Source organism: Meles meles, chromosome 3, assembly GCF_922984935.1.
Source record: "Meles meles chromosome 3, mMelMel3.1 paternal haplotype, whole genome shotgun sequence".
Lineage (NCBI taxonomy): Eukaryota > Metazoa > Chordata > Mammalia > Carnivora > Mustelidae > Meles > Meles meles.
In genome coordinates, this window is record NC_060068.1 from 35,157,893 (window position 1) to 35,183,185 (window position 25,293).

Below are 25,293 nucleotides of genomic sequence, written 5' to 3' on the forward strand. Positions count from 1 at the left end.
CACTGCACTTTTTCTTTTTTTTTAAGATATATTTATGTATTTGAGAGAGAATGAGAGAGAGAGAGAGCGCATGAGAGGAGAGAGGGTGGGAGGGAGAAGCAGACTCCCTGCCGAGCAGGGAGCCCAGTGGGGACTCCATCCTGGGACTCCATCCTGGGCCCCCAGGATCATGACCTTAGCCAAAGGCAGTCGCTTAACCAGCTGAGCCACAAAGGCGCCCCCATTTCTTGATTGTTGTATTAGCCACAGATAGGAAACCTTCTGCTTCTTGTTCCTCTATCAGTCCCCTTGCTGAACCATTTTCTGAATTCTTGCCTTATTTGTATTTGTATCTTGTTCCACACTGTTGGAAAAGTTCAAGATATTTACGTCTTCTGGAGCTTCAAGCTCAGCTGCATTGGCTAACACGCCTTGAACCGCGTGGCACACAGGTGCTAACAGAGCCGCGTGATTCTGCCCAGGTGGTGTGGAGGTGTCTCCAATGCTGGAACGTTGCTTTGATTTACATACTGTTTGACGTGGAAGGAAACTACATCCCAATCATGTTAGGCATGTGTGTATGGACACCTGCTCATTTATACATGAAGTAGGGAAATGTGCGAGGCTTCACCAAGACTTAAATTGAAATGATCTTTCTCCCCCCATAGAGAACCCCATATAGGATCTATCACAGTGGACCCACTGTGAATCCCTGGGATAAATCCAATTTGATTATATTCGTCATTCTCTAACTTACTGGTTATCTGGCTTCATTTATTGGGATAATTGTTCCTCTCACTCACCCGTAAGTATCATAGATTTCCTTTGCATAATAAGCTGGATGGTCATACATCTTTTGTTCTTTCCTCAACAACAAAAAAAAAACCTGTATGAAATGGAAACGATCTTCTCTAAAATATAACACCGCCTAGATCCAAAGCCTCTGAGGCATTCTTCTTTGTTCTATTTTTTGTGTTTGTTTGTTTAATTTTGCTTCTTTCTAAATGTGTTTTCTTCCATATAGCCAATTTTGTTGGAATGCTCAATTTTATGAGTGAATGAGAAGCCAGAGTGGTGTTTTTTTCTTGTTTACATTTTCTTTGACTACTGTTTGGTGTACCACTCTTAATGTACCATCTTTATTTCTTCTTTAACCCTACTGCTCTTCCTTCTTCATAAGGGAAACTTGAATATTTTCCTCTTTATTTGCTCTCTACTCTTAGAGGAGGGGTGAACCACCCAATGGAAATTCAGGATGTCAGACCCGCAGAGGGCCAGCCATCAAAGAAGAGATTTTTCTCCACTCTTGCTGGGCTGCGCTTCCTGTACCTTATTCAAGAGGACTGTCTGAATTTCAGGGTTTTTTATGAAGTGTTCCCCCACTCCCCCCGTAATCTCTACACCCAATTTGGGGCTTGAACTCAACGACCTTAGGGATCTTGAGTCATATCCTCTTCCGACTGAGCCAGTCCAGAGTCTGTCCCAGCCATTCCAACCCATGCTCTGGATTCCACACTACCTCTTCTTGAATCTGTTCATTTCTTCAACAGTTATCTTAAAATGTACTTTTATTGTGATTGAAGCAATAGCTTTGTTTTTCAGGTTTTTCAAATGGCATTTAGAAGCAGTTTTTTACAACTTTTATAAGGCTACTCTCCGGCTTGTAACAAAAAACAACCTGCTGGGGCGCCTGGGTGGCTCAGTGGGTTAAAGCCTCTGCCTTCAGCTCAGGTCATGATCCCAGGCTCCGCAGGGAGCCTGCTTCCTCCTCTCTCTCTGCCTGCCTCTCTGCCTCGTTGTGATTTCTCTCTGTCAAATAAATAAAATATAAAAACAAAACAAACAAACAAACCTGCTACTAGTCCCATGCCCAGTCATATAAAATACAGACTTTCTGTAACGGTAGATGAAGATTTAACTCTTCTCTATCGATGTTCCTGCTATCCTCTTCCCAGTATAGTTACAGGACAGTTCTGATTAAGTTGGTAGTTAGTGTTAATGATTCCGTAACATTGTAAACCTCATTTAGCACAGCGAGAAATCCTATATTACTATTAAATTTCATCTCCTGTAACATTTGATTTTTTTTCTGGATCATCTAATTGCCTTTTGTTTTCCTCTTCCCTTGCTTTTCTAATTGTTCTCCCACTTGCTCTGAAAGAACACAAAATGCCTAACTAAGATTATTTTCTGAACTTTCAAATCAATCACATAATCAGTTAGGTCCCATCTTGTTTGTTTTTCTGGAGACTGCTATCCTATGCAGTGATTCATACCTCCCTAAAGACTTCCAGATCCTCTCTTCCTTTCTGGGGTTTTTTATTTCCCATGTGGCTGTGAAAACATTTCTTTACTCCCCTCTGCCATTTACTGGGCCCTTTCATTCCAGTGACTCTCTATTCTTTTTTTTTTTTTTAAGACTTTATTTATTTGACAGAGATCACGAGCAGGCAGAGAGGCAGAGAGAGAGAGAGGAGAAAGCAGGCTCCCCGCTGAGCAGAGAGTCCGACATGAGGCTTGATCCCAGGACCCCGGGATCATGACCTGAGCTGAAGGCAGAGGCTTTAACCCATTGAGCCAGTCAGGTGCCTGTGACTCTCTATTCTTAAATTCTGAAACATTTGCATAAAATTGTGTCTCTTTTGGCTTTCTTTGTTCCCTATTTCTGGAATTTCTTTCAGTGGCATTGGCTCTCTTTCATCTGTCCTTGAGGTTTTTAGGCTTTTCCTCCTATTTCCTGTTTCTCTGTCTTTTTGTTATACTTGCTGATAACATTTTTTTTCTTTACCAAATCTTTCATGGATTTCTCCCTCCCCATTATTCTATTTTTTGGATATTTTTATTTTTAAATAATTTTAAAATAATTTTAATATCTTAATATCTTAATTATATCTTAATAATATTTTTAAAATAATTTTTAATATCTACCATTTGATTCTTTAATGTCCAAGAGCTTTCATGCCTGCAGTTGAACACCCATAACTTTATTCATTTTGTGAGTTTACTAAATATTCTCCTAAGTATTAATCATCATTCTTTTAAATATTCACATACTTCTTTAATAACAAATCAAAATATATGGATTTAAAATAAGATGTCTTCCTTTTGAATGAATTGTGTCGTGGCCGGTGCGACAGATCGACCAGGAAACGTGAGGGTAAGAGGATGGTGAAAAGAAGTTAAAGAGACAAAGAGATGGGGGCAGGAGGAGCACTGAGGAGGATGTCCAACAGTGCCGAATTTATTCAGGGCAGTGAGGCATTATATAGCCAACAGAAATAATTACAAAGAAGTATCCATCATTAGGGGCGCCTGGGTGGCTCAGTGGATTAAGCCGCTGCCTTCGGCTCAGGTCATGATCTCAGGGTCCTGGGATGGAGCCCCACATCGGGCTCTCTGCTCTGCAGGGAGCCTGCTTCCTCCTCTCTCTCTGCCTGCCTCTCTACCTACTTGTGATCTCTCTCTCTTTGTCAAATAAAAAAATAAAATCTTTAAAAAAAAAAAGAAGTATCCGTCATTAGCTAATTACGAAAGAATTTGTTACATATGCATAAAACCCTCCAGGCTTCCCCATTAACTACTTCTCAAGGTCTAAATGCAGATCTTCCAAGGCCAGTGGTCTTTGTCTTCAGATAATAATTACGAAGAAGTAACATCAAACCTGAGAGTGTTTTTTGAGCTGTGCTGGAACAGCAAGGACCAGTTAAGAATTTATAACCCCACCCAAATTGCTCTCATCTCACTAGTAAACATGTGGGAAGTCACGTAGGCGAGCGCAAAAACACATAGCACAGACTCTTTCTCAGTGCAACTCAACTTTTCCATCCTAAGCCTTTTGTTAGACTATTCAGACTTTAAAGGGGACACAAGTCAGGGCCTGGTTTGGTCCTCGTCTCAAGCCTTATCGTGGCCTCCCACAGAACTGCAACCTTATCTGACAAATTACTTTTAAAAATTCAATTCCAGGGCGCCTGGATGGCTCAGTGGGTTAAGCCGCTGCCTTCAGCTCAGGTCGTGATCTCAGGGTCCTGGGATTGAGCCGCTCGTTGGGCTCTCTGCTCAGCGGGGAGCCTGCTTCCTCCTCTCTCTCTGCCTGCCTCTCTGCCTACTTGTGATCTCTCTCTGTCAAATAAATCTTTTTTAAAAAATTCAATTCCAGGGGCACCTGGGTGGCTCAGAAGGTTAAAGCCTCTGCCTTCGGCTCAGGTCATGATCCTAGGGTCCCGGGATCGAGCCCCGCATCGGCTCTCGACTTGGTGGGGAGCCTGCTTCCTCCTCCCTCTCTCTCTCTGCCTGCCTCTCTGCCTACTTGTGATCTCTCTCTCTCTGTCGAATAAATAAATAAAATCTTAAAATTCCATTACCGATCTAATAGATCTTAATCTCAAGTGTTTTAACGTCTTCAAAAAGCAGACAACAGTAAATACATAAATGATTTTTTTACTTTTGACCAAAATCAACTAAAAAGAGCTAGTTCTATGAATTGAATTCTGTTGCCTCAATACTATTTTTTAAAATTCTAATTTCTATACCTAGCTAAATTTTCCATAGAGTATGGTAATTTTACAAGGCCCTATATTTTCATGCCTCTCTAGGGATGCAGTAGCTTGCAATATCATCAGGAAAAATAATACATTCTGGGAATATGCATGCATATTGTTATCACTAAGTGGTATTTGGTTGGGCCTCTATACTTACTGATTTCTCCTTAAAGGAATTCAGACCTTACCCTCTGTTCAGATTCAGGTTCAAGATCATTGGCCTATCAGTAATACTTTGTCTCCAGCTTTATTGAGATGGGATTGAAATATATAACGTGTGTAAGTGTAAGGTGTATTATGTGTTGATTTGCTGCACACATATTGTGCAGTGATTACCACTGTAGCCTTAGCTAACACCCCACTACTTCACATAATTCCCATTTCTTTTTGGTGGTCAAAACAGTTAAGATGTATTCTTTTAGTGACTTTTTTTAAAAGATTGTATTTATTTGATAGAGATAGCAAGAGATAGAGCATGAGCATGGGGAGAGAGGAAGAAGCAGGCTCCCCACTGAACAGGGAGCCTGACTCGGGGCTCTAATCCCAGGACCTCAGGATCATGACTGAGCAGAAAGCGATGCTTAACCATCTGAGCCACCCAGGTGCCCCTCTTAGAGACTTCTAAGTATGTAATACAATATTGGTAACAATAATCCATATGTTGTACATCAGATGCACAGAAGGTATTCATTTTATAATCAGAAATTTATACGCTTTGATCAACTTCTCCCCATTTCCCCCCACCCCATGGCCTCTGGTCACCACTGTTCTACTCTGAGTTCAGGTTTCTTTTTTGGGGGGATTCCACATCTAAGTGACATCACACAGTATTTGTCTTTTGACTTTTCTGATGGACTGTGTCTGACTTTTTTCACGTAGCGTAATGCCCTCAAATTCCATCCATACTGTACAAATGGCGGGATTTCCTCCTTTCTCATGGCTGAATAATATTCCATTGTGTACACACACACACACACACACACACACACACACACACACATACCGTGTCTTCTTCATTCACCCACTGAAGGTTACTTAGGTTGTTCCCGTGTTGTGGCTTTTTAATGCTGCAGTGAACACAGGAGTGGAAATAATCTCACTGAAACCCTAATCTCCTCTCTTTAACGTATATACAACAGAGGTAGCACTATTGGGTCATATGGTATTTCTAGTTTTAATTTTTTGAAGAACCCCATACTGTTCTTGGTAGTGGTTGCACCAATTTACATTCCCCCCAACCGTGTGCAAAGGTTCCCTTTCTCTACGTCTTGGCCAATGCTTATCATTCTTGTCCTCTTGTTCATCGCCATTCTAACAGTTGGGAGTGATAGCTCATTGTGGTTTGGACTTGCATTTCCCTGCTGATGGTGGTGTTGAGCATCTTTTCATTTCTGTTGGCCATTAATGGGTCTTCTTTGAAAATAAAACCTCTACTCAGTTACTCTGGTTATTTTTTAATGGGATTTTGTTTTACTGTTGAGTTCTTTATATATTCTTATCAGTTCTTTGTATATTTTAGGTATTAGCCCCTCATCATGTATACGATTTTCAAATATTTTCTCCCATTTGATAGGTTATTTTTTCATCTTGTGGTTTGTTGCTTTGGGGCTGAACAGGAGCTTTTGACTTGGGTGTGGTCCCCCTATTAACTTTTCCTTTCCCTTCTTATGCTTTCATGTCCTATCCAGGGAATATGCTGCCAAGACCAATATCAAGGAGCTTCTTTTGAATGCTTTCCTCTCTCTTTTAAAAAATTTTTTTATTTAAAATTCACTTTAACACATACTGTATATTAGTTTCAGGGGTAGAAGTTAGTGAATCATCAATTGCCTCAAACACCCAGTGCTCATCACATCATGTGCCCTCCTTAATGCCCATCACCCAGTGAACACAGTGGAATATTATCCCCCACCCACCACCCGTCCAGCAACCGTGTTTGTTTCCCAGAGTTAAGAGTTTCTTATGGTTTGTCTCCCCCTCTGATTTCATCTTATTTTTCCTTCCCTTCCCGGTGTTCTTCTGTTTAGTTTCCTAAATTCCACACATGAACGAAATCATATATTTGTCTTTCTCTGACTGACTGACTTCGTGAATGCTTTCTTCTAAGATTTTTATAATATCAAGTCTTAAGCTTAAGTCCTTGATCCTCTTTAGTTTATTTTTGTGAGGGGTGTAAGGTTCTGCATGTGGTATTCAGTTCTTCAGCACCCTCTGTGGAAGGACTGCCTTTCCACACGGAGGACTCTTGGTTCTCTTGTCAAATATTAGTTTACCATTAACTGTGAGGATTTATTTCTGGGCTCTCTAGTCTGTTCTCTTGGCCCATGCATCTGTTTTTATGCCAGTATCCTACTGTTTTAAGTACTGTAACTTTGTAGTATAGCTTGAAATCCAGAAATATGATGCCTCCGACTTTGTTTTTCTTTTTTATGATTGCTTGGCTGTTCAGGGTCTTCTTTGGTTCCCTACACATTTTAGGATTGTTTCTTGTGTTTCCATGACAAATGCTATTGGAATAGTGATAGTGACTGCATTAAATCTATAGATGGCCTTGGGTAGTATGGACATTTTATTAATATTAATTCTGAACCAAGCACACAGAATAGATTTTCATTTATTTCTTCCCAGTTTCTTTCATGAAAGATTTATATTTTTTTTCCAAAGCTCTTTCATTTCTTTGGTTAAATGTATTCCTAAGTTTTTATTGGTTTTGAGGCTATTGTAAACAGGATTATTTATTTCTTTTTCAGGTGTTTCCCAGTTCATATAAATACCACTGATTTCTTTTTTTATTTTTTTAAGATTTTATTAATTTATTTGACACAGAGAGAGAGAGAGGTCACAAGTAGGCAGAGAGGCTGGCAGAGACAGAGAGGAGGAAGCAGGCTCCCTGCTGAGCAGAGAGCCGGATGCGGGGCTCCATCCTAGGACCCTGGGACCATGACCTGAGCCGAAGGCAGAGGCTTTAACCCACTGAGCCACCCACGCGCCCAGTCACAGTTCAGATTTAAGCTGAATAACCTTTGCTAGTATTAAGAACATTGCACATATTTTCAGTAACTTAACTTAAAAGTAAGTGTCTACTCTTCCTATCTTCACTTCTTTTTACTAGATTTAAGTAAATCGAATATTTACTCATGGTAGGAGATTCTGGCATTAACTATAGCTGAGTTTAACAGAAATACAGAAAACCACAAAGATTTACCAAGCATTCACAAATGATCACTTACAACAATTCCAATAGCACCTAAGGTTTGCTGCTTAGTGTAATTCAGCAGAACAGCACTCTGACCAATGATGAACAACTTAATAGGAAATTCTTTCGCCTATTCAAGGTTTCATTATAAAGCTACTATATTTGACCAATATTAAAAATCTTAAAACTCTGTTATATTGCCATTTCCATTATATGTTAACTTAGCAACAAGTCATCTTTTCGATACCATTTATTCAACTGGAAAAAAAAAAAAAGATGGTACGTTCTGGTTTTCTCCTGTTACAGATTTAATTCAATAATTTGATTTCTCACTATATGAAAACTACATTTTTTACCTCAGTGCTGGACAGCACTAAAGTGAAAGCAGCTTTCATGGTCTTTGACGTTCCTTTAAATGAAAGCATTCTGGAATTTTTAGCAGTGAACATTATCTGGTTCCTACCTGAACCCCATCTCCAAGGAAATGAGAGAATCTAAGGTAAAAGTCCCATTCAAGGCAAAAAGGTTCCAATCCTAAATATTTCACTCCAACAACCTTGTTCTATCACTGAGTAGTAAATGATCAATGACCACTAATGATGGTAACAATAAAACAGATATTTTATATCCAAAATATGCATATAAAATATCTGCAGAGACAAGTTAGTATTAAGAATTAAAAACACCTCTACAAATGTCCTTTCTTCTGAAATCTATATAATTATTTTCAAGACCAGAAACCTAAACATCCTGACTACATTAAAAACACATGTCTGGAAAAAAAGAAAACACATGTCTGAATACACATTATGGGAAAGTTCAGAACTAATCTTGTCATTTTAAAAAAAAACACAAACTTAGAGTACCTTTGTTATTGCTGAGTCTGATGAGACATAAAGGAGACCACTAAATACTAAATTCAGGTATTAACTAAATTGTGTTTATTGATTAACTAAGTTGTGTTAATCAACACTAAATTGTGTTGATTTCCACTCATCAAACAGCCCTAACAAACCAACAGTGGAACAAGGATAGTTTTTCTCTGTTCACTGTCTAGTAGGAAGTTGAAACATTTTCAATTAAAGCCTTCATTTTTCCTGTAGACTTCGACATGTGTGGCCCCAGCAGCACTGTTCTGAGGTGGTCTCTGATGCAGGTTTTGGAATATACCTTGACTATGGCTTCGATATCGATAGGCAGATGTCTTTTTCAGAGCCCCTGGTACAAGGGCAGCAGGGTATGAGGGTAGCATTCACAGGTTTGGGCTCTATATCCTGTTCTGAACTTTTCACTGACCGACATTTTATACTGTTCATATCTTTAAGAATCTCTAACATATTTGTCATATCAGATTTCTTTGGACTGTTCTTAACCAAGGTCTTTCTAGCACAGGTTTTTTTCTCTCTTTGCTCTTTCATCAGGTTGGCAGCCAGTGATACACTTTGGTGGAGCCCCGGTGGGGGAGGGTTGGGGGAGGTGGGGGCGGGGGCTGGAGAGGGACAGAGGATGGTGGTGTAGTAAGGACGTGGTAGGATCTAGGTCACCTGGAATGACATGTTGCTGTTCTTGCTGGGTCACAGTTTTGGCAGTCTGAGCTCTGAGAGCAGCAAGTTCATTTTCAAGGGCACAGATCTTCTGCAATGCCTCCTCATTTGCTAGTGCCGTCTTCTGTGGAAGCTCTTCTGGAGACAGGTTTGGTAAGGAGCACTGCCGGCTTGGCAGCTTCTCAAAGAAAGGAAGGTCATCCTGAAGAGACTCCCTTGATCTGACCTCTGTCCTTTGTCTTGCTGAACACTCTCCTCCTCCTCTGGTTACCCATCCGCCATCAGCAGAAGACGCCACTGCATCCTCTCCAGGATGGCTGGGGCTCCGTTCTGTTGTAGGGCTGGTGAGCTGGAACTGAACTTTTGGGCACTGGAACAGTGATAAATTAGTATCAATTTTCCTTACAATACTTGGAGATGAACCGTGTGGCTTGCAGAATGCATGCTTCCTCCAAGCTGTTGAAAAACCCAGGTACTTTGAACTTCTCCGGCTTCCAGCTTGGCTATCCCCTGATTTTATTCCTGAACAAGGTTAAATAGGAATCGATGAAGAGTGGACATCTTTCTCTTCTACCCAGTCTTAGGAGAAGGATCTAGTTTCTCATCACTAGATATGTGTGATTTGCTATAGGTTTCTGTAGATTTTCTTTATCACATTGAAGAGGTCCCCCTCTATTCTTAGCTTGTTGATTTTAATCATGAATAAGTGTTGGATTTTTTCAATGACTTTATGCATTTATATACATGCGTTGTATGATTTTTTCTTCTTTAGCCTATCAATGTGATGAATTACATTAGTTGATTTTCTTTTTTTTCTTTTTAAGATTTTATTTATTTATTTGACAGAGATCACAAGTAGGCAGAGAGGCAGGCAGAGAGAGAGGGAGAGGGGGAGCAGCAGGCTCCCCGCTGAGCAGAGAGCCTGATGTGGGACTTGATCCCAGGACTCTGGGATCATGACCTGAGCCGTAGGCAGCAGCTTAACCCACGGAGCCACCCAGGCGCCCCTTTTTTTAAAAAAGATTTTATTTATTTATTTGACAGAGAGAGAGATCACAAGTAGGCAGAGCGGCAGGCAGAGAGAGAGGGGGAAGCAGGCTCCCCACCAAATGGAGAGCCCAATGCAGGGCTCAATCCCAAGTCCCTGAGATCATGACCTGAGCTGAAGGCAGAGGCTTAACCTACTGAGCCACTCAGGCGTCCCTACATTAGTTGATTTTCAAATGTTGTACTGGCCTTGAGTGCCAGGGATAAACCTGGCTTGTTCATGGTGTATAATTTTTTAACACATTTTTTGATCCATTTGCTAACATTTTGTTGAGAATTTTTGCAACTATGTTCATGAAAAGTAGTGGTCTGTAGTTTACTTGTAAAGTCTTCATCTGGTTTATGATTAGGGTAATTCTGGCCTTGTAGAATGTGTTCGCAAGAGTTCTCTCTGCTTCTATTTTCTGGAAGATATTGTAGAGACTTGGTATTATTTCATTCTCAATTGTGTGCCAGAATTTACTGGTGAAAACCTCTGTGCTTGGTGCTGTCTTTTTAGAAAGTTATTATTTTAGAATATTTAATAGATACAGCCCTATTCAGATTATGGATTTCTCATTGTGTAAGTTTTGTGTCTTTCAGAGAATTTTATTGAATCTATTAAATTTGGAGGCATAGAATTGTTTGTAATATCTCTTTTTAATGTCTGTTTGCTCAATAGTGGTGATCGCTCTTTCATTTCTGCTTTTTGTGTATTTGTAATTTGTGATTTCTCTCTTTTTTTTTTTCTTGGTTAGCCCTGATAAGAGTTATATCAAAAAGTTCATGTTTGGTGATTGTTGATTTTTCTCTAGTGATTTTCTGTTTTCAAATTCACTAATTTCTGTTCGAATTTTTATTATTTCTTTTCTTCTGTTTGCTTTGAGTTTATAGAGCTCATTTTTCTCTGGTTTCCTAAGGTGGAAGCCTAGGTTATTGATTTTAGAAACTTATAATTTTCTAATATATATATTAATTGCTGTAAATTTCCCTATAAGCCTTGTTTTTATTGCATCCTACGTATTTTAATATGTTCTATTTTCATTTTCATTTAGGTAAAAATATTTTTAAACCTCTCTTTTGGTTTTCTCTTTGCCCCAAGTGTTATTAAAAGTGTGTTATTTAATCTCTAAATTTTTTGGTATTTTCCAGCTACCTTTAGGTTATTGAGTTCCAGTTTAACTCCATTGTGATCTGAGAGCACAATTTGTATGATTTTCATTAAAAGAAAATTGTTGGTTCACCAGGGTGGCTCAGTGGGTTGGTTGTCAACTCTTGATTTTGGCTCAGGTCATGACCTCAGGGTTGTGAAATTGAGCCCTGCATTGGGCTCTGTGCTGGGCGAGGAGCCTCCTTAAGATCCTCTCTCTCTCTCCTCACTTATCCCCACCCCACGATCGAGCACACTTTCTTTAAAAAAAATTGTTAAGGTGTTTCTATGGCCCAGGATGTGGAATATCTTGGTGAATGTTCCATGTGAGCTTGAGAAACATGTGTATTCTGCTATGGTTGGCTCAAATATTCTATAGACTGTCAATTAGGTCCAACTGATTGATAGTGTTACCTAGTTAAACCCTGTCCTTACTGATTTTCTGCCAACTGGTTGGGTCAGTTACTGACAAAAACAAATTTTAATCTCCAAACATAATATTTATCTATTTCTTTGTGCAGTTCTATCAGTTCTTGTCTCACATCCTTTGATGCCGTGTCTTAAGTGCATACGTATTAAGGATTATTATGTCTTCTTAGAGAATTGATTCCTTTATCATGATGTAATGTCTCTGTCTCATAACTTTTCTTCTTTTGAAATTAGCTTTGTCTGGAATTAATATAGCTTCTCCATCTTTCTTTTGATTAGAGTTAGCATGGTATATCTTTCTCCATCCCTTTACTGTTAATCTATATATGTCTTTGTATTTAAAGTGGGATTCTTATAGACAGTATATTGTGAGTCTTTTCCTATTTTAATCTACTCTGATGGTCTCTTTTAACTGATATACTGAGACCACTCACAGTGAAAGTGATTTATTTAGATTAATATTTAACATGGTTATAAGTTTTTCTCATCGATTGTTCTTTAATAAAAAAAACCTTCCCCTCTTTTTCTGCTTTCTCTGGTTTTAATTGAGCATTTTATATGATTCTATTTGTTTCTCCTTTCTTAGCGTATTATACTTCTTTAAAATTTTTATTGGTTGCCCTAAAGTTTGCAATATACATTTTCATTTCGTCTGTCTACTTTCTTCTAATACTAGGCTGTTTCATGGGTCATGCAGTTACCTTATAAGAATATTCCCAATTCCATATCCTTTCCTTATGACATTTTTATCATTCCTTTAACTTATTCATATACTATAATCTCATAATACATTGTTACTTTCATTACTTTGAACAAACAGTAGTCCACCAGAATTTTTTCAGTTAAGTTTTTATTACTGAAATATAGTTGATAAACAATGCTATATTAGTTCCAGGTGTACAATGTCGTGTTTTGACAATTCTATACATTATGCAGTACTCACCATTATAAGTGTAGTTACAATCTGTCACCAGACAGTATTATAATATTATTGACTATATTGTCTACACTTTACTTTTTCATCACTGTGATTTACGTATTTTGTAACTGGAAGTTTGTACCTCTTAATCCCCTTTACCTATTTTGCTCGTGTTCCACGGCCCTCTTCTCTGGGGTTTTGTGTTTGTTGTCTCTTTGTTTTTTAGATTCCAAATATATGTGAAATCATACAGTGTTATTCTGTCTGACTTATTTCACTTAGCATAATACCCTCTAGGTCCACCTATGTTGTCATTAATGTCAAGGTCTCATTCTTTTTTATGGCTGAGTAATATTCGATTGTGTGTGTGTCTGTATACACCTACATCTACTTGTATCCACTTATTTATCAATGGACATTTAGTTTGGTTCCTATCTTGGCCATTGTAAATAATGCTTCAGTGTACATAGATATATGTGTATTTCTGAACTACTGTTTTTGTTTCTTGGAGGTAAATACCGAGTAATGAATTACTGGATTCTGTGGTATTTCTATTTTTAATTTTTTGAGGAAACTTCATACTCTTTACTATAGTGGTGGCATCAATTTATATTCCCACTAACAGTGCACAAAGCTTCCCTTTTCTCAACATCCTTGCCAGCACTTGTTATTTCTTGTCTTTCTGACACTAGCCATTCTGACAGGTGGGAGGTGATACCTCATTGTGGCTAAGATTTGGATTTCCCTGATGATTAATGATGCTGAGCATCTTTCCATGTTAGTTGGCCATCTCTGTGTCTCCTCTGGAAAAATGTCCATTCAGGTGCTCTGCTCATTTTTTAATCTGATTCTTTGTGGGGTTTTTGGGTATTGCATAAATTCTTTATATATTTGAATATTAATCTTCTACTGCTTTTATCGTTTACAAATGTTTTCTCACATTCAGTATGTTGCCTTTTCATTTTATTTAGTTTCTTTCACTGTGTAGAAGTTTTTTAGTGTGGTGTAGTTTCAATAGTTTATTTCTGCTTTGTTTCTCTTGCCTAGGAGACTTATCCAGAAAAATGTTGTTAAGGCTGATGTCAAAGAAATTATTTCTCTGTGTTTTCTTTTAGAACTTTTATTCAGGTCTCACATTTATGTCTTTAATCCACTTTGAGTTTAATTGTTTGTATGGTGTAAGAAAGGGGTCCAGTTTCATTCTTTTGAAGTAGCTGTCCAGTTTTCCCAGCACCATTTATTGAAGGAGACTATCTTTTCCCATTGTATGTTCTTATCTTTTTTGTCATAGATTAATTGACTGTATACGTATGGATTTATTTCTGAGCTCTCTATTCTTTCTTTTTTTTTTTAAGATTTTATTTATTTATTTGACAGACAGAGATTGATCACAAGTAGGCAGAGAGGTAGGCAGAGAGAGAGAGGGAAGCAGGCTCCCTGCTGAGCAGAGAGTCCCACGCAGGGCTTGATCCCAGGATCCCAGGATCATGACCTGAGCCAAAGGCAGAGGCTTTAACCCACTGAGCCACCCAGGCGCCCCTGAGCTCTCTCTTCTGTTCTATTGGTCTATGTGTCTATATTTGTACCAGTACCATGGTGTTTTGTTTACTTTAGCTTTGTAGTGTAGTTTGAAATCGGAGTTTGTGATACCTTCAGCTTTGTTCTCTCTCAATAGAGAACAAAGCTTTGGCTATTCAGGGTTCTTTGTGGTGCATTTTAGAATTATTTGTTCTAGTTACATGAAAAATATAGTTGGAATTTTGAGAGGGGTTCCATTGAATCCTTGGATTGTTTGGGGGTAGTGTGGACATTTTAACATATCAACTCTTCCATGAGCATGGTATACCTTTGCATTTGTGCTGACTTCACTTTTTTCATCAATGTCTTACAGTTTTCAGAATATAAGTCTTTTACCTCTTAAATTTATTCCTCAGTATTTTATTCTTTTTGGTGTAGTCATAAATGGAATTGTTTTCTTTATATCTCTTTCTGCAACTTTGTTATTAGTATATGAAAATGCAACAGGTTTCTGTATATTAATTTTGTATAGTCAATATTATTGAATTCATTTATTGCTTCTAATGGTTTTTGCTGGGGTCTTTATGGTTTTCTATATATAGTATCAGTTGCAAATAATGATGGTTTGACTTCTTCTTTACCAATTTGCATGCCTTTTGTTTCTTTTTCTTGTCTGATCGCCCTGACTAGAACTTCCAGTCCTACACTGAATAGAAGTGGCATGAGTGAACATCCTTCTTCCTGATTTTAAAGAAAAATCAGGTTTTCACCATTGAGTATGATGGTAGCTGTGAGTCTGTGATTTATGACCCTTTATTATGTTGAGGTGTGTTCCCGCTACACACACTTTTGTTGAGCATTTATATCATGAATACATGTTGAATTTCATCAAATGCTTTTTCTGCATCTATTTCATGATCTTATGATTTTTTATCCTTCCTTTTGTTAATTGGATATATTACATTGATAGATTACAACATTTATAGATGTTGCAATCCATGAAATAATCCTTTCATGTATCTTTGAATTCAATTTGCTAATATTTCCTTGAAGATATTTTCATCTAGTTTCATCAAGGGTATTGGTCTGTCGTTTTAATTTTTTGTAGTGTCTTTGGTTTGGTATCAGGGTGATGCTGAATTTGGAATTTGTCTTTTACTTTGTGAGGATAGTTTAAGAAGCATAGGTATTACTCTTCTTTAAATGTTTAGTACAGGGGCGCCTGGGTGGTTCAGTGGGTTAAAGCCTCTGCCTTCAGCTCAGGTCATGATCTCAGGGTCCTGGGATCGAGCCCCACATCGGGCTCTCTGCTCAGCTGGGACCCTGCTACCCTTCCTCTCTCTCTGGCTGCCTCTCTGCCTACCTGTGATCTCTGTCTGTCAAATAAATAAAATTTAAAAAAAAAACTTTAAATGTTTAGTACAATTCACTCACCTGTGAAGCAGTCTGGTCCTGGTCTTTAGTTTGTTGGGAGTTTTTTACTCCTGATTCAGTTTTGTTGCTAGTAATTGGTCTGTCCAGATTTTCTATTGCTACCTGATTGAGTGTCTACAAATTTATCCATTTTCCAGTTTGTTGGCATATAATTTTTATAATAGTCTCTTATAATCTTCCATATTTTGTGGTATTGGTGGTTATCTCTTTGTCATTTCTGATTTTAATTATTTGGTCCTCTCCCTTTTTGCCTTGAGCAGTCTGGCTAAGAGTTTATCAAATTTGTCTATTTTTGCGAAGAACCAGCTCTTGGTTTCATAGATCTTTTCTATTTTTTTTAAGTCTCTTTCATTTATTTCGTCTCTGATCTTTATTATTTCCTATCTTCTATTAACCTTGAGCTTTGTTCTTATTTTTATGGTTCCTTTATTGATAAGGTTATATGGCTAATTTAAGATCTATCTTATCCAGGTAGAACTGTATCACTATAAACTTTCTTTTTTTATTAATATATAATGTATTACTTGTTTCAGGATATAGCTCTGTGATTCATCAGTCTTACACATGACTCACAGTACTCACCATAGCACATACCCTTCCCAATGTCCATCACCTAGCCACCCCACCCCTTCTCCTTCCCCTCTAGAAACCCTCAGTTTGTTTCCTGAGATTAAGAGTCTCTTATCGTTTGTCTCCCTCTCTGGTTTCATCTTGTTTCATTTTTCCCTCCCTTCCCCTATGATGCTCTGTCTTGTTTCTCAAACTCCTCATATCAGTGAGATCATTTGACAATTGTCTTTCTCTGCTTGACTGCTTTCATTAAGTTTATTACTCTGTAGTTCCATCCATGTCATTGCAAATGTTAAGATTTTGGTATTTTTATGACTGCATAGTCTTCCATTGTATATATGTACCACTTCTTCTTTTTTTTTTTTTTTAATTTGTTTTCAGTGTACCAGAATTCATTGTTTATGCACCACACCCAGTGCTCCATGCAATACATGCCCTCCATAATACCCACTACCAGGCTTACCCTCACCCCCACCCCTTCAAAACCCTCAGATTGTTTTTCAGAGTCCATAGTCTCTCATGGTTCATCTCCCTCTCCAATTTCCTTCAACTCCCTTCTCCTCTCCATCTCCCCATGTCCTCCATGTTCTTTGTTATGCTCCACAAGTAAGTGAAACCATATGATAATTGACTCTCTCTACTTGACTTATTTCACTCAGCATAATCTCTTCCAGTCCCGTCCATGTTGCTACAAAAGTTGGGTATTCATCCTTTCTGATGGAGGCATAATACTCCATCGTGTATATGGACCACATCTTCTTTATCCATTCATCCATTGAAAGGCATCTTGGTTCTTTCCACAGTTTGGCGACCGTGGCCATTGCTGCTATGAACATTGGGGTACAGATGGCCCTTCTTTTCACTACATCTGTATCTTTGGGGTAAATACGCAGTAGTGCAATTTCAGGGTCATAGGGAACCTCTATTTTTAATTTCTTAAGGAATCTCCACACTGTTCTCCAAAGTGGCTGCACCAACTTGCATTCCCACCAACAGTGTAAGAGGGTCCCCCTTTCTCCACATCCTCTCCAACACACATGGCTTCCTGTCTTGTTAATTTTGGCCATTCTAACTGGTGTAAGGTGGTATCTCAATGTGGTTTTGATTTGAATCTCCCTGATGGCTAGTGATGATGAACATTTTTCCATGTGTCTGATAGCCATTTGTATGTCTTCATTGGAGAAGTGTCTGTTCATGTCTTCTGCCCATTTTGTACCACTTCTTCTTTACCCATTCATCTGCCAATGGACATCTAGACTCTTTCCATAGTTTGGCTATTGTGGACATAGCTGCTATAAACATTGGGGTTCACGTGCCCCTTCAGATCACTACATTTGTATCTTTGGGGTAAATACCCAATAGTGCAGTTGCTGGGTCATAGGGTAGCTCTATTTTCAACTATTTGAGGAGCCTCCATACTGTTTTCCAGAGTGGCTGCACCAGCTTGCATTCCCATCAGTAGTATAGGACGTTCCCCTTTCTCCACATCCTCACCAACACCTGTTTTTTCCTGACTGGTTAATTTTAGCCATTCTGACTGGTATGAGGTGGTATCTCCTTGTGGTTTTGATTTGTATTTCCCTGATGCCAAGTGATGTTGAGCACCTTTTCATGTGTCTATTGGCCATTTGTATGTCTTATTTACAGAAATGTCTGTTCATGTCCTCTGCCCATTTCTTGATTAGATTATTTGTTCTTTGGGTGTTGAGTTTGATAAGTTCTTTATAGATTTTGGATACTAGCCCTTTATCTGATAAGTCCTTTGCAAATATCTTCTCCCATTCTGTATGTTGTCTTTTGGTTTTGTTGACTGTTTCCTTTGCTGTACAAAAGCTTTTGATCTTGATGAAGTCCCAATAGTTCATTTTTGCCCTTGCTTCCCTTGTCATCGGCCATGTTTCTAGGAAGAAGTTGCTGCAGCTGAGGTCAAAGAGGTTGCTGCCTGTGTTCTCCTCAAGGATTTTTATGGATTCCTGTCTCACATGGAGGTCTTTAATCCATTTTTAGTCTATTTTTGTGTGTGGTGTCAGAAAATGGTCCAGTTTCATTCTTCTGCATGTGGCTGTCCAGTTTTCCTAACACCTTTTGTTGAAGGGATGGTCTTTTTTCCATTGGACATTCTTTCCTGCTTTGTCGAAGATTAGTTGACCATAGAGTTGAGGGCCCATTTCTGAACTCTCTATTCTGTTCCATTGATCTATGTGTCTGATTTTGTGCCAGTACCATACTGTCTTGATGATTACAGGTTTGTAATAGAGCTTGAAGTCTGGAATTGTGATGCCACCACCTTTGGTTTTCTTTTTCTACATTCTTCTGTCTCTTTGGGGTCTTTTCTGGTTGCATATAAATTTTAGGATTATTCCATTTCTTTGAAAAAAGTTGATGGTATTTTGATAGGGATTGGATTAAATGTGTTGCTTTAGGTAACATAGACATTTTTACAATATTTGTTCTTCCAATCCATGAGCATGGAACATTTTTCCATTTCTTTGTGTTTTTGTCTCTTTGATTGGATTTATTCCTAGGTATGTAATGGTTTGGGGTGTAATTATAAATGGAATCAACTCCTTGATTTCTCTGTCTTCTGTCTTGTTGTTGGTATATAGAAATGCAACTGATTTCTGTGCATTGATTTTATATCCTGACACTTTACTGAATTCCTGTATGAATTCTAGCAGTTTTGGAGGGGAGTCTTTTGGGTTTTCCACATAAAGTATCATATCATCTGCAAAGAGTGAGAGTTTGACTTCTTTGCCAATTTGGATGCCTTTAATTTCTTTTTGTTGTCTGATTGCTGAGGCTAGGACTTCTAGTACAGTGTTGAATAGCAGTGGTGATAGGGGACAGCCTTGTTCCTGACCTTAGGGGGAAAAGATTTCAGTTTTTCCCCACTAAGAATGATATTTGCTGTGGGTTTTTCATAGATGGCTTTGATGATATTGAAGTATATCCCCTCTATCCCTACACTTTGAAGACTTTTGATCAAGAAAGGATGCTGTACTTTGTCAAATGCTTTTTCAGCATCTATTGAGAGTATCATATGTTTCTTGTTCTTTCTTTTATTATGTATTGTGTTACATTGATTGATTTGAGGATATTGAGCCAAACTTACAGGCCAGGAATAAATCCCACTTGATCATGGTGAATAATCCTTTTAATGTACTGTTGGATCCTATTGGCTAGTATTTTGGTGAGAATTTTTGCATCCGTCTGTAATTCTCTTTGATGGGGTCTTCATATGGTTTTGGAATCAAGGTAATGCTGGCCTAATAATATTAGTTTGCAAGTTTTCCTTCCATTTCTATTTTTTTGAACAGTTTCAGGAGAATAGGAATTAATTCTTCTTTAAATGTTTAGTAGAATTCCTGTGGGAAGCTGTCTGGCCCTCAGCTTTTGTTTGTTGGGAGATTTTTGACTGCTTCAATCTCCTTGCTAGTTATGGGTCTCTTCAGGTTTTCTATTTCTTCCTAGTTGAGTTTTGGTAGTTTATATGTCTCTAGGAATGCATCCATCTCTTCCAGTTTGTCTAATTTGCTGGCATATAGTGACTCATAATATGTTCTTAGAATTGTTTGTATTTCTTTGGTGTTGGTTGTGATCTCTCCTCTTTCATTCATAATTCTATTAATTTGGGTCCTTTCTCTTTTCTTTTTGATAAGTCTGGTCAAGGATTTATCAGTCTTATTAATACTTTCAAAGAACCAGCTCCTAGTTTCATGGATTTGTTCTGTTGTTCTTTTGGTTTCTATTTCATTGATTTCTGCTGTGATCTTTACTGTTTCTCTTCTCCTACTGGGTTTAGTCTTTCTTTGCTGTTCTTTCTCCAGCTCCTTTAGGTTAGGGTTAGGTTGTGTATTTGAAACCTTTCTTATTTCTTGAGAAAGGCTTGCATGGCTATATACTTTCCTCTTAGGACCACCTTGCTGCATCCCAAAGATTTTGAACAGTTGTGTTTTCATTTTCATTTGTTTCCATGAATTCTTTCAATTAACATCTGTATTTATTGGGTGCTAGCAGTTGGTACTGCCTCTTGTTCTTTGCGGGGAGTTTTTCCACTTTGTCATTTTGTCCAGAGAAGAATAGATGAATGAGAGAACAAAATCGTAAAAGGGTAACAAGGACCCCAGAAAAATACACACTCAGCAGATGAAGAGATCTGAAACTTGGGGGGAAATAAAGGAAAAAAAATATATGATCAAGCTGGTGAATAGAACAGAGCCACAGACTTGATTCGGAGTGTCTTTTGGCCTATTAGAAGAAACGCCTCCCAAAATTTTAAAGAAAGAAAAACATATATATATATATATATATATACACACACAAAAATAAGGGTAAATACAATGAAGGGATGGAATATGACTATAAAGTTGAAAATTAAAAAAGATTTTTAAAAAGTAAATTGAGAAGTTGGTTGAAAAAAGAAAAAAATTTAAAAAGAAAAAGAGAATATGATCAGGCAGAAGACTAGAACAAAGCTATACACTAGATTTAAGGTATATTTTGGTCTGTTAGAAGAAACTATCGCAAAATTTTAAAGAAAAACAAATTATATATACACAAACACACACATATACATACATACACGCATGCATGCACGTGCCACACACACATACGCATACACACACAATAAGGTTAAATACAACTAAGGGATAGAATATGACTGTAGGGATACCTGGGTGGGTTAGTGGGTTAAGCCACTGCCTTCGGCTCAAGTCATGATTCCAAAGTCCTGGGATCAAGTCCTGCATCGGGCTTCTTTTTTTTTTTTTTTTTTTTAATATTTTACTTATTTGACAGAGAGAAATCACAACTAGGCAGAGAGGCAGGCAGAGAGAGAGGAGGAAGCAGGCTCCCTGCAGAGCAGAGAGCCCTGCATCGGGCTTCTTGCTTGGCAGAGAGACTGCTTCTCTCTCCACCTATGCCTGCCACTCTGCCTGCTTGTGTGCTCACTCTCTCTCTCTCTCTGAGAAATAAATGAATAAATCTTAAAAAAAAATATGACTATAAAAATGAAAATTTAAAAAGAGTTTTAAAAAGGTATTGATAAGACAAAATGTTAAAATAGGAAAGGGGAAAATTCAAAGAAAATGAAAAAGAAAATTTTAAAATTTAACTTCAAAAGACTAAAGAATCATGGGGGGAAAAGCCATGAATTCTGTGTGCTGTATTCCTGTATCTCTTGAGTTTTCCAGTTTTCTTTGATAGATGAACTTGATCTTGGCTGGATGTTCTTGCTGATCTTCTGGGGAGGGGCCTGTTACCTGATTCTCAAATGTCTTTGCCTGAGGAGGAACTGCACCGCCCTTGCCAGGGGCTGAGCTAAGCAATCTGCTCGGGTTCACTCTCAAGAGCTTTTGTTCCCTGAGCACTTTCTGTAGAGTTCTGGAGGATGGGAATGAAGATGGCGGCCTCCCAATCTCTGGCTGGAGGAGCCGGGAGCTCAGGGCCCCACTCCTCAGTGCGCCCTCGTAGAAAAGTGCTCAGTCACTCCTGTCTCCCTGGTTTCCGGCCAGCCACGCATCAAGCTCACCCAGCCTTTGACCAAGCATCTCTGTCTCTGGCACATAGCCCCGTCTGGAGTCTCCAAACCCTGAAGATCCCTGCCGCATGCTCCCAGAGAGGAAGGTGAGTCTCCCAGATCTGCCGCTTGTGGGGTCCCTGCTGGAAGAACAGTGGCCTGACTGTGCCAGGGATCATGGTTTAAGGTAACCCCAAGCTGACATCCCCTTCTTGACTGTCTCTGTAGTCGGCTTCCCCGCCCTGACACCTGGCAGCTCTGCCACACTCAGGCACCCCGTCTTTCTGTGATCCCGCTGGTCCTGAGACCACACTGGTCCCTGCAAGGGCTCCACCCCCACCTAGCCTCTGGAGCGACATCCCTCAGTGGAGCAGACTTTTAAAAGTTCCAATTTTGTGCTCCACTGCTTGCTAGGAGCCGGCCCCTCCCGCCGTGGTCTATCTTCCCATCACTTCAGATTCCCTTCTCGGCACGTCCTACCTTCCAGAAAGTGGTCGCTTTTCTGTTCCTAGAATTGCTGCTCTTCTTTTCTTTGATTTCCTGTTGAGTTTGTAGGTGTTCAGAATGGTTTGATCTAGCTGAACTCCTAGGACCAGATGAAATTTAGGTCTCCTACTTCTCCATCTTGTTCCTCCCCATCCACTATAAACTTTCTTTCTAGAACTGCTTTTGCTGTGTCTCAAATACTTAGGACCATTGTTTTTCCATGTTCATTTTTCTCTGTCTTTTTCTCAAAATTTCTTCTTTGATTTCTTCTTTGACCCATTTGGAAGCATGTTGGTTAGCCTCCATCTGTTTGTGTTTGTTTTTCCACTTTTTCTTGTAATTTCTTGTTTCTTACAGTTGTGGCTGGAGAGGATGCTTGATATGATTTCAGTCCTCTTAAATTTACTGAGGCTTGCTTTGCAGTCTAATATGTGATCTCTCCTGGAGAATGTTCCGTGTGCACTTGAAAGGAATGTGTACTCTGCTCTTCTGGGATGGAATGTTCTGTCTATATAATCTCTTCAGTTTACCAGGTCTAACGTGTTATTTAGGCGCTCCTATGTTAGGTGCATAGATACTTGCAATTGTAACGTCCTCTTGTTGGATAGATTCCTTTTTTCATTATGAAATTCCCTCCTTTGTCTCATTACAGTTTTTGTTTTAAAGTCCTTTTTTTCTGATAGAAGTATTGTTATCCCAACTTTTTTTTTCTTTTCATTTACATGGCATATCTTTTTAGGTATGCCACATTTAGCATATACATGTCTTGAGGTTTGAACTGAGTTTCTTTCTGGCAACAAAAAGATGTTTCTTGTTTTTTTATCCATTGGGTTACCTCATATCTCAATTGGAGCATTGTGTGAATGTTATACTTTTTTTAAAAGATTTTATTTATTTATTTGAGAGAGAGAGAGAGAACACCTGAGCATGAGCAGGAGGAGAGGGAAGGGGAGGGGCAGGGAGAGAGAGAAGCAGCTTCCCCACTGAGCAGGGATCCTGACCTGGGACTCAATCCCAGGACCCTGGAATCATGCCCTGAGCCAAAGGTAGCCACTTAACCCACTGAACCACCCAGGCACCCCTAAGTGTTATAATTTTTGTAATTGTCCAACATTTTTTGGGTAGCTATTCAGTTAAAAAAATTTTTTCCGGGGCGCCTGGGTGGCTCAGTGGGTTAAAGCCTCTGCCTTCGGCTCAGGTTATGGTCTCAGGGTCTTGGGATCGAGCCCCACATCGGGCTCTCTGCTCAGCGGGGAGCCTGCTTCCCTCTCTCTCTCTCTCTCTCTCCCCCCGTCTGCCTCTCTATCTACTTGTGATCTCTCTCTGTCAAATAAATAAAATCTTTAAAAAAATTTAAAAAAAAAAAAATTTTTTTCCCTCAGGGCACCTGAGTGTATCAGTCATTAAGTGTCTGCCTTCGGCTCAGGTCATGATCCCAGTGCTCTGGGATCAAGCCCGGAATCAGGCTCCCTGCTCAGGGTCAGGTGTGGGAGGCCGTGATAAGGCTTGAGACGAGGACCAAACAGGCCCTGACTTGTGTCCCCTTTAAAGTCCGAATAGCCTAACAAAAGGCTCAGGACGGAAAAGTTGAGTAGCACTGAGAAAGGGTCTGTGCTATGTGTTGTGCGCTCGCCTACGTGACTTCCCACATGTTTACTAGTGAGATGAGAGCAATTTGGTCGGGGTCATAAACTGTTAACTGGTCCTTGCTGTTCCAGCACAACTCATAAATCAGTTTCAGGTTTGCTGTTACTTCTGGTATCAATACGGGACAATTGTACTAACATCGGCCCTTGCCTGCAGGTGCACCTCGTTCGTTTCTCACTAGTTCTCACAAGAAACCAGAGGGTCTGCAATTAGACCTTGAGAAGTAGGTAATGGGGAAGTCCTGAGGTTTTTTGTGCATGTAGCAAATTCTTTTGTAACCAGTTGAAAATAGTTACTGTTGGCTATATAATGCCTCACTGGCCTGAATAAAGTCGGCTCTATCGGACATCCTCCTCAGTGCTCCTCCTGCCCCCATCTCTTTGTCTCTGAACTTCTTCTTTTCACCATCCTCTTACCCTCACGTTCCTGGTCGATTTGTCGCACTGGCCGTGACAGTCAGGTTGGTGGGGAGCCTGCTTCTTCCTCTCCCACTTCCCCTGTTTTCCCTCTCTCGCTGTGTCTCTTTCTATCAAATAAATAAATAACATCTTTTAAAAAAATTTTTTTTCTCTTTGCATTTCAGTTTGAAACATCTCTACTGACTTACCTTAAAGCTCACTGATTATTTTTTTCAGCTCTGTTCATCTCTCTTACAGGGTTTTTTATTTCTGGTGTCTTTTAATTCTTCATGTTTCCATCTCTCTGCTTATATTAGCCATCTGTTCTTTCTTGTTACCTACTTTTTCCATCAGAATCCTTAACCTGTTAGTCATAGTTATTTTAAAGTCCCGAGAATACCAAAATATGTCCTATCCTAGTCTGGCTGTGATGCTTGCTTTGTCTCTTCAGACTTTGTGTCCTTTGCCAGTAGCTTCATAGGTTTGTGTTGAAAGATAGACATGATGTTTCAGGTCATAGCAACTTGAGGAGTCATGGGAGTTACATTTACTGTTTGCTATAGCTGTAAATGCTAAAGGCTTCAGTTTTCTGATTTTCTTTTCCCCTCCACTGTCATCTTGCTCTGACCTTCTAGAAACATTTCTTAGCTTTTTATCCTCCCCTTACATGAAGCAGGAGAGCTAGAGGTGTTTGAAGTTGTCTAATTTCCCTTCGGTCAGATCAAATGAGGTTCAGGTAGGAAGGTTGGGGGGAGGATGCTGGAAACAGGTGATGGAGATTGGGGCATGTTTGTGTTGTGATGAGTGCCAGGTGTTGTATGGAACACCATACAATGCTATACTGAGCATCTGAAACTAATATTACACTGTGTGTTCAATAACTGGAATTTAAGTAAACCTTAAAATATATATATATAGTTCTATATATATATATATAT

General features: G+C 39.1%; 1 pseudogene; it reads right to left on the reverse strand.

Annotated features, from left to right (window-relative positions):
- Positions 1 to 8,769: 8,769 nt before the first annotated feature.
- The window catches only part of LOC123939210, a 30,547-nt pseudogene continuing 14,023 nt past the window's right edge, over positions 8,770 to 25,293 (reverse strand).